The following is a 13,597-nucleotide window of genomic DNA, read 5'->3' on the forward strand; positions in this document are numbered from 1 at the left end:
GGGATTTGAAAATTGCATTCTATTACGTTGTGATGTCAGTTTCAATTCGATTAATTGTTCAGTCCTAGTTCAGATGATATTGAGATTGCAAGCTCACCCAATCAGAAGCACAGGTCAAGTAACGTGACCGACAGGCGCCCTAAAGCTGTACACAAAGCCCTTAGGGTATGACTTAGTCAGCAAGGAGTGCATGCCCTTGACCAAACTTTTATATGACATCTTACTGCGTCAGTGGTATCCTGTGCAGCATGCTTGGTGGCTTTATGTGTATTTTAAGTATTTTCCAGAGTATAAGTCACATCAGTCAAAAAATGTGTTACAAAGATAAGAAAGTCATATTTAAGTCACACTGGACTGTAAGTCAAATAATTAAGAGTGATTTGGTATGTTTGCAGTATTTCCAAAGAGAAAAATTGATAACTTTAAAAAGTAAAAATTTGTTTATTAGGAGGTTTAAATATTTTTTCTTCAGCACCTCACATCTGTGAGCAGTTAAGTTTCAGTTTCTCTTCTGTACATGTGCTCCTCTCACTCACTTCACTTGTGCACACTCCACCCCTCTCCCTCCTCCTCCATCAGATAAATGTCCTAACTTTTAAAAAGTTACGTGAGTTTTGGCACAAGTTTGTGACTCAAATCCTGAAAGAGATGTTAGTGAACTTGATGTGAGTTATTTCTCCAAATCCCGTTTACCAAGCACTGAACACCAGGAGCTGTTAGAATGTCCAAGACAGAGATGCAGAGCCGCTGTCAGTGTGAAGTGTGGTCCAAGCAGACTAGATATTTCCATATTAATATTTCTTATGTATGAATTTGGCAGTCTTTATCCATAAAAATAATGCAGCACCTTATTTATTTGAAATATAAGTTGGACCTGACTACAAGTCTCAGGACCAGCCAAACAAGGACAAAAAAGTGTGACTTGTCTACATCAGTAAAGTTATATTTTAAACCTCATTTATGCAATCTAAAACAATGCAACATGTATGTAGTATTGTATCTAAAAGTGTGTGTGTGTGTGTGTGTGTGTGTGTGTGTGTGTGTGTGTGTGTGTGTGTGTGTGTGTGTGTGTGTGTGTGTGTGTGTGTTCAGCCAGCTGCTCCATCCTCACCTGTTGCAGCTGATGGCAGTCAGTGTTTCTGATGGACTCCTCAGGACAAGGCTTGTGTTTGAGAAGATTGATGTTGGCACACTTCACAGTCTGCTGCACACTAAGGTAACACGCCTACACACACCTCACAGCCTCACAATGAACTGGTAGGTGCAGAAACAGCATGGCATCATATTCAGGGGGAGGTATTTGTGTAAAACAGTCTGTTTTGAAAAAATATTTATTGACTGAATAAAACTGTTTTAATCCAGCACCATAACCTTTTATAGATGGTTTGAAGTTTTTATAAATGGGGTAATGTCCTCTCCTTTTCAGTAAGTAAAGATACAAAAGAAGGGTGCCCTTTACCTCCCTTGTTACTCACGTTAGTAACTGAATCTTCAACTTAGAAAATCAAAAAAATTATTTTCAAACTAACAAAACAAGATTTCCTTGCATGCAGACGATGTACTTCTATTCCTAAATAATCACGACCCTGCACTGACAGCCATTTTTAAGACAATTGATGAGTTTTACTATATCCAATGCAAATAATTCCAAATTACCCTCCAGGTATTTTTTTAAGAAGTAAATAGTTTAATTCACAGTTTTGTGTGGAATGGCAAACACTCCATACTTAAATTGGAGAGACTTACCTATACCTGTAGGGGGGTGGACATTGCCCAACAAAATGTATTGTCACTGGGCTTCACCAATTGGAAATATTGCTGAATGAATTATTATATTTGGAAGCCACTGCTCAAGCCTGCTCTGTCAAACATTCATTTTTATCAGTGATGCAATTTCAGCACATTTGTCAGAAATACTCTAAAAACATGCAGTAAAGTACATAAACACTTTGGGATTATGGGCCAGCACAGTGTTAAGGCCCTTATATTTGTAACTCTGACCTAGCTTGTATGTGAGTTTCAAAGTATAGTGGGATGCTGTTATTTTTAGGAATAGGAATTAGACATTTTTTCTTTACTTAGGACTGACTTTGAAATTCCACTTATACATTTTTTGTTGTTTATAAATTAGGAGTTACATCCAGTCTGTTCCAACCTATAATAGGTGAAACAGACTAAGTAGATGTGGTGTGGAAAACTTGTGTCTGTTTTACCACACAGTCTAGGACGTAAAGTAGAGATTTCTGTGAGGGACCGATCTCCTATGACAACTCGTCTAGAATAAAACTGGGCGAGAGTTATTATATCGATATTAAATATATTAGATTATAAAAAAAATGTATTATCTTTCTGAGTGTCAGTACTGTGATGAATAATGTCATAGGAGTTTGTTTAGTAGTTTTCCTGTTGATGGGCTTTGTTGAAGAATAAAGTAAATCAAAAGAAGTATTTTAATAACTTAACCATCCAACTAGCTGAGAGTGTTTATGTGTATGATGTTGTGAGCTAATTAAAAAATAATCTTAACCTCTGCCCGTCTTTTTGCGTCTGCAGAGAGCAGAGTTTCCAGTCCTGCAGGAAAGTTGGATCCTAACGATAATCCTCCAGGTTTGTGAGGGTCTACAGTTCCTTCACAGGGGTGCACTGGTGATGAGGGCCCTATCTTCACACAGTGTTGTCCTCACACAGCTCAACATAGCTAAACTGACTGGTTTAGGCTTCATGGTCCCAAGGTAGGGAGATTTAGGCTTAGGTGTTATTAATTACATAAACAGTTGTTATTTATGTACTTTCAGCCAGGTAAGTAAAGTGAATCCTGTAATGTGAATCCTGTAAGCAGAAAAGTCCATTTTTTCTGGTAAATGATTTCAGAACTTTCATCTTGTCTGATACACGATGGATGCTTGCAAATATAATACAAAAATACAAATACAAATAAAAAATCACTTTATTAAGTCTTTTAGTGAAATTAGTGGGTCTTTGGCTTTCCTCCCAGCCCACAAAATGTGGTATTTGATGACAAAACCTGTACTTAGTAGTGCTTGTGAATGTAGAGTCCTGACCTAAAACGAGCTGTTTGGATTTTGGGGATTTGCTGATGTCAGCAATTCCCTTTTTTGACCAATCAAGAGCAAGTCTGACCTGATTGGTCCACCGGGGCAGATACCACCCAACCCCCTCCCAACTCCAGCAGCCATCACTGCCATCACTGCTTTGTTTTTGGCTTCAACCAGCTACATAGTTCCATCATGCACAAACTTCCCATCTCAGAAAAAGACAAGACTAAGTGGCTAGAGTTCATTTATCAAGGAAATGTGCCAGCAATACAAATAATAATACAGTGGAAATTCAGCTTTTACTTTTGAAGTAAAAAACAACATGGGTTGCCCTGTCAGGGTGGCTGGCCAGGTTTTATAGAGGGTATAGTATGCACCTTCATTTATTCCAGCAAAGAAAACTCATTCAAAGTTCATACAGGATTTCTTTAGCACTTGGGCCCTGTATGAGGTGTCAAAAAGTACCCCGACCAGTGAAATGCCTTTCTTTTGTGAGGGGAGGTGTTGAGCTCAATAGAGCAAGTGTGCTGAAAGACAGTTCAGTGTGTTGTGGCGGTCACTGTGGCTGTCACAGGTCACAGCTACCCAAGGAGACTACTGTGTACACTGGGTTCCTGTTTTGTTTCTCTTTTTCTGTGAGAAACCTTTGAAAGAAAGGTGTTGTTGCTCCTCCATCTGTGGTGCTGGTCAGTGGAGATGTCCCTCAGCTTTCACATGTATTGTAGATTCACATGCATTGAAGTGTTTCTGGGGGACACAGACCAAGGCCAAACAAGAGAATCACCCCTGGAGATGCTGGGGATTGAACCCAGGACCTCATACATGCAAAGCATGCGCTCTACCACTGAGCTACATCCCCAGTGTGAATGTATTTGCTGCCCAAACAAATTTGTCCTGGGGTCAAGACAAACCCGTCCATAGGTATTGTCATTGCTTGGGACAGACCAATTTTAAGAGAGAGAGAAAGACAGAAGGACACATCAAGATTCTCTCACTTTAAAGCTTCTCTCGAAGCGTAGTTACACAATGTGAGATCTTCAGTATTCCTAGGTGCCCAAAGTCCTTTACCAGGCAAGAACCAAGAGGAAGACACTAGTTATGTTTTCCAGTCATTTACAAAATGCACACATCCCCAACCACACTTGGATGTTTAGATGTACATGTGCTGCACTACCAGGTGCCATGCATCCCACTTACCTTACGTTTCAGTGTACCCTTGGAGGACAAGTGCATGCATCCTGTGTATGAGGTCCTGGCTTCAATCCCCAGCATCTCCAAGGTGCCATTTCCTACCTTTTTCCAAGCAATGAAAGACATTCTTTCTAAAAATACTCCCTATTAGAGGTGCTGGTCAGTGCAGATATCCCCCAGTATTCATGTGCATAGAAGGGTTTCTGGGGGGACTGAACAAGAGAATCATCCTTGGAGATACTGGGAATTGAACCCAGCCCCTCATACATGCAAAGCATGCACCCTACCACTGAGCTACATCCTCAGCACTGGATAATGAGAACCTCCACAGACACATTCCCCCTAGGGTCAAGGTAAACTTGTCCATACTTCATCTGTAGTGCAAGAGCTGGTGACAGACCACAGAGTCTTCAATTATTGCAGCCAGTCACTCATCCTGTGAAGTGAGATCAGGTGGTCCTTGTCCTCCTCCAGTTTCCTTTTTTTTCTCAGGTCCAAAATCCTTTTCCATGCATCCACCTTGACATCAAACCACTTATTTTTTGTCACCTGAGCTATAGTGTGGACCCCAGGTGACATGGCATTGAAAACCTCTGTGATAGAGGCTGTGATGAAGGTGTCCCAGTGGAAATTCCAGGACCCTAAGTGAGAATCATACCCTAGAGTCTAGGGTAAATGAAACTTAACAAGGTGTGCATCAATTTCCATCATTAACATATGCACACAGCCCACCTTTGACATCTAGATTATTTGCTCGCTCAGCTGTTAGCTGAGAGCGCTCCACTCTTTTGATAGTCTTAAACATCCACACATGGCTGAGGACATCTTGAGCTCTCAAGAAGAAAGTAAATTTCTGGAGAACAGAGCAAAGTAGGCTGCAGTTTGGACAAGAACTTCAAACTTTGAGGAAAAAGACTGCACAGATTTGCCTGACAAACTGGCTGACTGGCAAGTGACACAGTGTAAGTTTGGCAAAAGCTTTGCATAACTGATAAAGAAGGCTTCAGAGGCCTCAACTGGTACAGGCTGAAGGGCAGTGTAACTATGACAGAGCTCTTCTCAGTTGTCCTGGGGAAATATGAGGATCCGGGAACATGACATTTACCAGCCAAAATTGGCCATGAGCTAGCCAGGAGTCAAACCTAGAATAGTTCTTAGCTGTAGTCAGATGCGTTATCCATTGCGCCACCAGCCCCTGTCGCTGACACATACGCATGTGTGTGGCTGTGTGTGTGCCTCTGGGTGTGTAGCCTGATTACAGGCCCCCTCAAACACTCATACAAAGACAGTGGGCTTACAAGTGGGCTTATAGTAGAACAACTGTGTGGACAAGGCCACTAAAAAGACATGGCTACGAAGAACTCATGGTTGACTAGAATGGTCCAGGAGATTTTCCAGAGCTCTCCATTTTGACTTGTGATGAGCAAAGATGAAGCCAGTGTTTCCAAAAGCAATGACAGAAAAATAATTGTGCCCAGCACTTTTGCCGTGACCCGGATTCGAACCGGGGTTGCTGCGGCCACAACGCAGAGTACTAACCACTATACGATCACGGCTGCTTGGCTGTGTTACTAGAGAATTGGGGAAAGGACTTTGGAGTGAAGTAAAAGCTCTATGACATCCGCTGTTTCCTGCTGCAAGGACCAAGCAGATGTAGCTATGCTTTGCGCCTCTCAGCCAGGTTTCAACTGGCTTGACTAACAATATATTGCTAATAGCACATGCAGCTAGGAAGAGAAACATACTACTCAACAGTGAGCTATAAAGGAACTACTCAGCTGTGATCAGTGGAGCTGGAAGCCAGCTCAGAGGGCAGCTTTGCCTGCTGCTACACTACACTTGTGGTGCAGTGCAAAAACCTCCACATCTCACAAGCCCTGAGTGTCTGTTGTTGAGCCACTTGTAGGGTCACTGTTTAATTGCACTGAAAGACAGTGAAGTGTGTTGTGTCAGTGACATAAAATCCAGGACATTCTAAGCTACTGTGTACATTGGGTTCCTCTTTTAGGACGGGGTCACACTGTCAACTGTGCTTAAGCACGCTTCAGCCCTAAAGCACGCTTCGAATGGCCAGTGTGACCGCTACTGTGCCGTGCTTGAGCATGATTCACTTCTCTGCTTTGGCACGCTTCTGAGAGGTGGGCTTTGACATGGTTTACTTCATGTATGAGTACAAGCACGCGGACGGCCCGTGTGATTCATGACGTATGATCACGAGCGCATCCCTCAACAATCAATTTAAATGTAGCAGGGGTGTTAGGGGCTGTGTTAGGGGCTGTGTTAGGGGCTGTGTCGGGCGAAAACGACTTACCATAAGTCCAGAAGTCTCTAAAGTTGTAGCAGTGCTCTCTGTGTCTCATTGTTCTGACTCTGATGAAATTGCGCTTCATGTAAACAGATGCTTCACGATGACGTAGGCGTGCCTTGCACACTTGTGATACCCGCTAAAGTCTGGTTGATTTGGAGTAGTGTGTCCGCTGGCCGTACTCTCCAGCTGGGGAACAGCACAGCAGGGGAATTGGGGGGGGTCGTGCTTAAGCACGGCACTGTTTGGATGGCCAGTGTGACCGCGCCATTAGTGAGAAACATCTGAATGAAAGATATTTTTGTTTCTAAAACTACTCTGTCAGAAGGGTAGATGTCTCCCAAGTGCTCAATTTTGTGTGCCAAGAATGATCAAGAACCTGCCCTTGGAGATACTGGGGGTTGAACCCAGGACCTCATACATGCAAAGCATGCGCTCTACCACTGAGCTACATTCCCAGTACATGGTGTGCACAATCTCAAGCAGCTGAGATTGAGGTGTAGGCAAACTTGTCCATAGCTCAGTGGTAGTGCCACTGCTGAGGACAGACAGGTCAACTGTTTCACAAAGTGCATGTGTCATATTCTCAGCCAGTGTTGGCTGCTGGACACAGTACAAAATGAGCAAGCCAGCGCTCCTTTCACCTGCAGGATATCCAGATATCTGTGTCGTCGAGAGAAACCCTCAGGGAGATACAGAAAATTGACTTCTTTTTTCTGCTGAGTTATTATGCTTTACCATACTCCGTATTTGTGTTTATCCAAGCAGTGAGACCACATGTGTCGGACCCCCCTACCACATAGCTCTCCCTCCCTGCCTGCATAGATGGGCTGCCCCTGAGGTCATCAAACAGAGACTTTGCAGAGAGGAGGCTGACATCTACAGCCTGTGTGCTCTGATCCTAGAGCTATACTCAGGTACGTCCCATTTCTGACTTGATACTGCCGGGTCAATACTCCACTCAATGTATGAGCTGATTTAGCTCTTTCAATGAAGTTAATGTGTTAACTTTGAAATGGGAGCAGGGCCACGCCTAAACCACACCTTTGATCACCAGACAAGCCCACCAGCACGTTGTCCCACCAATCATCTCAACTTATCTGTGATTCTCTGACAGACCAAGCTTTAAGCCCGAGCACTTCATTGTATTTCAGAAAAGCTCAAAATGAAACCAGTGGATCACTCACCATGGAACTTGGATGAATAACTGTATGGTGAACCTTTCAAGCCTCCACCCATATAGCAGCAGTCAGAAGAACACAACAATGCCTGACCACAGTCTCCATTCAAGCTCAGCAAACAAGATATCTCCAACTTACATAAGATTTTAGGCCTATTCTCCACCATCAGCTAGACCGATACACCAAGATGCTACAGGAAAGGGTACAACAACTGGCACTCTCACATCCCAGTGACCAACAACCAAACACAGCACCAAGCAGTCTGGTATGGATCAGAACAGTTTGGTACGGGTTGGATCAGCAAAGCCCATAGACTGTGTAAAACATGGATGTAGTCTCTGGGACGTCATCTATCTGTTCCTAAAACAGTGAAATGAAGCCAACCTGCTGACGTGGCTATACTGGATATGACACAGGCTTTGAGCTTTCTTTCTAACAGCCATAGGGCACCTTTCAGTCACATGAGCTAAGCTGAGTCTCTGATTGGACAATCAGACGATCCTAAATTCTCCTCAACCACTGAGTTAAAAAAAAGCCCACCCTGAGTGTGCCGATGGCAAAAAGAGCAATTTAGACCTAAAACCTTTTTTGAACCAGGCCTTAAATATGTTTTTTAAGGTGATGAAGTCTGTTTTTTTGGCTTGGTGTATACATGGCTTCTGATCTTTCTGCAGCCAGCCTTAAAGTGATACTCTGGGATAGAACAAGTTGGGTCCTATCACAAGGTTTAGGGCAAAAAATTACCCCTACAGCAGTGTTTTTGTGCAGCAGAAGCCCAGGGCGCACGCACCAAACAACCCCCTCCCTGCCCGTCAGCCGGTTTCTTCTGCACTCAGACGGGGACATATTTTACATGACCAAAAACATAAATAAACGGACTCCCACCGAACTCTGATATCAGTCTGCATTCACGCTTTATTTAGAGAATTTTCAGCGTGTTACTTTCACACAAAAACACAGCGAAATAAGATTCTAGTTCTCATTGTGTCTCTTCGTCCTGGCAGACTACCTGCATTTGTTTATATGTGGCATGCTGCGCGCGGACTGATACACTAAGCGGCGAGAGCCTCGTAGCCAGCTGTGGCTCTGCAGCGGAGGTAGCGCCGTTTTACGACACGATGAGAACTAGAGCCTTACTTAGCTGTGTTTTTGTGTGAAAGTAACACGCTGAAAATTCTCTAAATTAAAGCGTGAATGCAGACCGACATCAGATTTTTCAGGTGGGAGTGCATTTATTTGTGTTTTTGGTCAAGTAAAATACGGCCCCGTCTGAGTGCAGAGGAAACCGGCAGAGGAGCAGGGAGGGGGTGTTTGGTGCGAGAGCTCTGGGCTTCTGCTGCACAAAATCACTGCTGTAGGGGTCATTTCTGCCCTAAACCTTGTGATAGGACCCAACTTGTTCCATCCCGGAGTATCCCTTTAAGAGGATTCTTAATGGACAGCAACTTTTAGCACTTCTGCATAGGCTTCATTTTTCTAAACTCGTAAAGCTTGATCCTGTTTGCGTTTTTACAGCCAACCTTGCGTTGCCTGAGTTGGCGGCATGTAAGCTGGAATGCCGATAGCCACATTAGCTATGCAATAGTGTGACACCATAGCAGTGCAACACAGTGTCCCTGCCAATAAATCCAACAAAGAAGAAAAACACAACACAATTAACAAAGAGCAGCGACAGAGGACATCCAGCAATTTGTCTTGTTTGTGATTGACATGTGGCTCTTTGATATAAAGAACAATCAGGCTTTGTTTTAGAGAAGGCTGTGTACCACCAGGAGAAATACAGCAGCTGTCGCACAGTATTCTTTCCACCAACCAATGGTCTGCAGTGTTTCTAGCTCCACCTTCTGGGGTTGGATCGGTATGTCTGGCAACCCAACAGAGGGATCCCAAAAAGCGGGGCGTATGGGTTAGAGATTTGGCGATCTGTCCCAGGATTAGTAAATGGAAACTGCCAGCAAAATGCATGCAAAAGGCATGCAAAAATGCATGCTGAGACAAACTGAGCTGAACTTTTGGTGGAAATGGGGCTTAAGTGAATTAAGGCAGTGGAGCGTTTGAATTTGTGTGGGTCATGTTGATAATTCAGATGTATAATTGCCTTCATTTTGTGAATTTGTGCGTGTATTTTGCTCTCTAAGTTCTTTCTACACTGTTCTAGATGATGAACCGTGGGGCACAGTGGACCTGAACAAGATCAAACTGGCAATGGATTCAGGCCAGACCCTGACAGTGCACAGCAGTGTGCCACAGCCTTACCATGACATGGCCCTAAGAGGCCTTCAGCTGGAGCCACAGAACCGAACCTGCAGCCTGCAGAGTCTGAAAGACACCCTGCAGCAGGACCTCAAGGTGACTCTGCAGAGTACCCAGATTCTACTGTATAACTTTATAATGTGTGTGTGTGTGTGTGTGTGTGTGTGTTATGCCTTCACATGAACCATGTGTCTGTATCTGTTTATCTCTCAAAGCAGAGGCTATCTGTGGAGGAGAACATGAAGGGTAACCCCTGTGCTAGCCCAGATCATGATACAGGTCCTGGAGTCCAGACCACTACTCAACATACCACAACTGAGGAGCCAGTTCAGAGTGGGGCTGAGCACAGACATACAAATCATTTACATGTAGATTAAGATTATCTGTGCACTGTACATCTTTGATTCATCAGTGTGTTCACTGTGTGTTTTTCATAAAGTTAATTTGTGGTCAAACTTGGTCTTCTTCAGGTGATGGTTCAGCTGTAAGTCCTGTCGCTGCCAAGACAGACACTGCAGAGGAGAGACAGGAGCTCAGAGAGGAGCAGCTGGACAGAGACATGGACAGATGTACAGGAGGATGGTACACACACTGTAACTCACACATCTCTCCTCCTCTGTTTGGTAATTCTGACTCAGACAGTGGTGATGAAGAGTCTGACTTTGGTGGTGATGAAGAGGAGTCTGACTTTGGTGGTGATGAAGAGGAGTCTGAGTCTTGTAATGATGAAAAAGAGTCTGACTCTGGTGATGATGAAGAAGAGTCTGATTCTGGTAGAGTTCATGGGGAACCTGCACCTGACTCAGAGACTGAGGAGAAGAGTGAAGACCTGAGGCTGCCAACAGTGGATCAGGAGATCAGCACGATACTGGTGAACATCAAAGTGTCAAAGGAGCTGCTGCATCAGGCACACAGGAGCCTGGACACAGTGGAGAAACACGGCCAGCTGATGAACAGGGAGAAGGATCAGCTGTACTCATTGACAGCACTCAGAGATGCTTCGCCCTACCTCCCTATGTCCCCACCTGATCTCTGCAGGGCCTGTGCTGCTGTTGGACCTCCTTCAGGGCAGTACACTCTCCTCCCTCAAGGAGGAATTATCCAGACGGAGAGCCTGATGGCCCAGCTCCTGAGCAGAGACTTTAAGATGCTGAGTGAGGAGGAGCTGTCTTTATGGCTCAGTCTCTTTCCAGACCTGCAGCAGAGTGAGCAGAGCCGGCCTGTGCCAGGTCTCTCCTCAGGGGAACCTGATCCATGCTCAGAGGGGCACAGCTACTATGTGTCAGCTGTTGATGAAAGCAACCTGTTGAAAAGAAAGCAGCAGGTACACGACTTCACTCCACAGCTCTTTTTTAGGGTCAGACAGTGCACAGTAAACGTGTTTTTTATAGTTTAAACATCTTCTGAAACTATTCAAAGCTCTTGTTCTGTCAGAACCAACACGTGCAATGTCTCCTGCAGACATCCAGTTCAGATGAAGATGCAGATGTAACAGAGGAGGTGTGCAGACCAGCAGCTACAGGGACCCAGCTGCAGGGTACTCACAACACCCATAAGACATCTGCTGGTGTCTCCAGTTTCCACTGTACTGTCCCATGGTTTAAACTTATGACACCCTGTGTTTGTTTTCCTTTCAGAGTACGAGGGTTCACCAAAACACTGTGAACAATCTGGCACTGAGGTCACTGTCAAAGCTGGCACCACCATGTAAGAGTTCTGACCTGAACATGAGCTTTCTGTGAAACTGTCTCATCTGAGGAATTGTTATTAACCGAGCATCAACAGCCTTCACTATCTGCACACACACAGGGTCAAAGTTTTATAGTTTGAAGTTTTCTAAAGCTGGTTTCCCACAAAGTTCTGCAGCTCTTTGCTATTTGCACCTCCACTTTCTGCAGCTCTGCTGCTGAGCTGTGCTGGGCACTCTCATCCTAACAGAGCTCACATGAGAAGCTTGGTTTAGTTGTAAAGTTGAATCTTGACGGATATGACCTAAATCCTACAGTTTATATCCAGGGTACTTCCTGAAGTGAGCTCGGAAAGAAAAGCTTGTTCAGATAAAATGATAACACTCCATTGTTTGTGCACACTGGTACAGTTTGAATGTGCAAAAGCTGAGTTGTGGGAGACGTATTGAACTCCTAATTACTTTACTACTTTAAGTAAATGACTGACTAAATGACTGCATGGATTAAATGCATGAACACAGCACCTGCACATAGGGACATTATATGCTGTACAGTTTGTAGTGTATATCTCTTTATATTCTCTCAGGGCAGGGATGTCAAACTCGTGCCATGGAGGGCCAAGAGGCTGCAGGTTTTCTTTCCAACCAAGAACTCCACCAACTGATTCCACTTATTACCTCACCTTCAAGCAGAGGGCAGGGACTAATCAGTGAAATCAGCCGGTGAAGTTTTTGGTTGGAAAGAAAACCTGCAGCCTCTTGGCCCTCCATGGCACGGGTTTGACATCCCTGTCTTAAGGAGTCAAACAGTCTTTATTGACTCAGACTCCGCATGTTTGTAGATGTCAGACTTTTGATTGACATCCTCAGCTGAGGATGACACCAAGGATCAGGTTTCAAAAGTAAATTCGCTATCTTAAAATCATTTTGTTAGACGAAAGGTGCACTAATCAACTTGAATCAGTTAGTCCACAGCTTTGTTTTTCTCTCCATCAATCTCTAAGCTTTTGTCGTTTCATCTTTTGAGTCACGTACTGAACGTAGAGAACTGATCCAAAATCTGGTTTATTTTGATATGAGGGGAGAGGTTGGAAAGCAAACATTAGATTCTAACACATGATGTGTGTGTTTCTGTGTGTGTGTGGGGGTCAGGACTCCGTCATACATGGCCCTATTGGCTGAACTGTCCAGCATCACTTGCTCTCCAGCTCAGCCTCAGCACAAGACCTGTAGTCCATGTGTGAACACACTAACACTGCCTTACAACAGCACCCCTCACTGCCCAGGTAACACACACACACACACACACACACATACACACGTACACACAAACACACGTACACACGTACACACACACACACACACACACACACACACACACACACACACACACACACACCGACTGATGTATCGGTATCATCAGTTCATTAGAGACTAATAATGACTTATGGGTAGGCCTGTCACGATAACAAATTTTGCTAGACGATAATTTTTCCAAAATATTATTGCCTATAAACGATATTATTGTCAATATTATTTTGATTTTTTTCCATTTTTTTCATTGATGTAATTATGATAAATGGGATAATAAAGTGAGTACACCATATCAAAAGCAAGAAACTTTAATTTCTTAAGCGTATTTAACTGTAATTAAAAGGTCAGAATCTTTTAAATAAAATTAATTAAACAAAAAATATAATAAATTTAACAAACAAGAAAGAGAAAAAAATACAATGAAAATGAAATGGACTCTCTTTTAGAAAAAATACATGTCAATGAAAAAAATTAATACTAATCAAAAACAAAACATAGACCCTGTCTATAAAGAAAAAATGAAACTCCAAAAAACAACAACAATAAAAACTATAGCCTAAATGAAAGGAAGTTTATACAGTTTCTGAATTGTTTGTAACATGTACTTTTC

General features: G+C 43.5%; 4 non-coding genes across 4 annotated transcripts; all 4 read right to left on the minus strand.

Annotated features, from left to right (window-relative positions):
* Positions 1 to 3,843: 3,843 nt before the first annotated feature.
* trnaa-ugc (transfer RNA alanine (anticodon UGC)) lies at positions 3,844 to 3,915 on the minus strand. Its single transcript has one exon. It is a non-coding gene; the product is annotated as a tRNA-Ala (tRNA).
* Positions 3,916 to 4,479: 564 nt separating this feature from the next.
* Positions 4,480 to 4,551, minus strand: trnaa-ugc (transfer RNA alanine (anticodon UGC)). The gene has a single exon. It is a non-coding gene; the product is annotated as a tRNA-Ala (tRNA).
* Positions 4,552 to 5,731: 1,180 nt separating this feature from the next.
* trnah-gug (transfer RNA histidin (anticodon GUG)) lies at positions 5,732 to 5,803 on the minus strand. Its single transcript has one exon. It is a non-coding gene; the product is annotated as a tRNA-His (tRNA).
* A 1,135-nt stretch (positions 5,804 to 6,938) lies between these two features.
* Positions 6,939 to 7,010, minus strand: trnaa-ugc (transfer RNA alanine (anticodon UGC)). Its single transcript has one exon. It is a non-coding gene; the product is annotated as a tRNA-Ala (tRNA).
* Between the last annotated feature and the right edge of the window lie 6,587 nt (positions 7,011 to 13,597).

This window comes from Halichoeres trimaculatus, unplaced genomic scaffold, assembly GCF_033239565.1.
Source record: "Halichoeres trimaculatus isolate MK-OKI-2021-1 unplaced genomic scaffold, fHalTri1.1 fHalTri1_scaffold_6, whole genome shotgun sequence".
Lineage (NCBI taxonomy): Eukaryota > Metazoa > Chordata > Actinopteri > Labriformes > Labridae > Halichoeres > Halichoeres trimaculatus.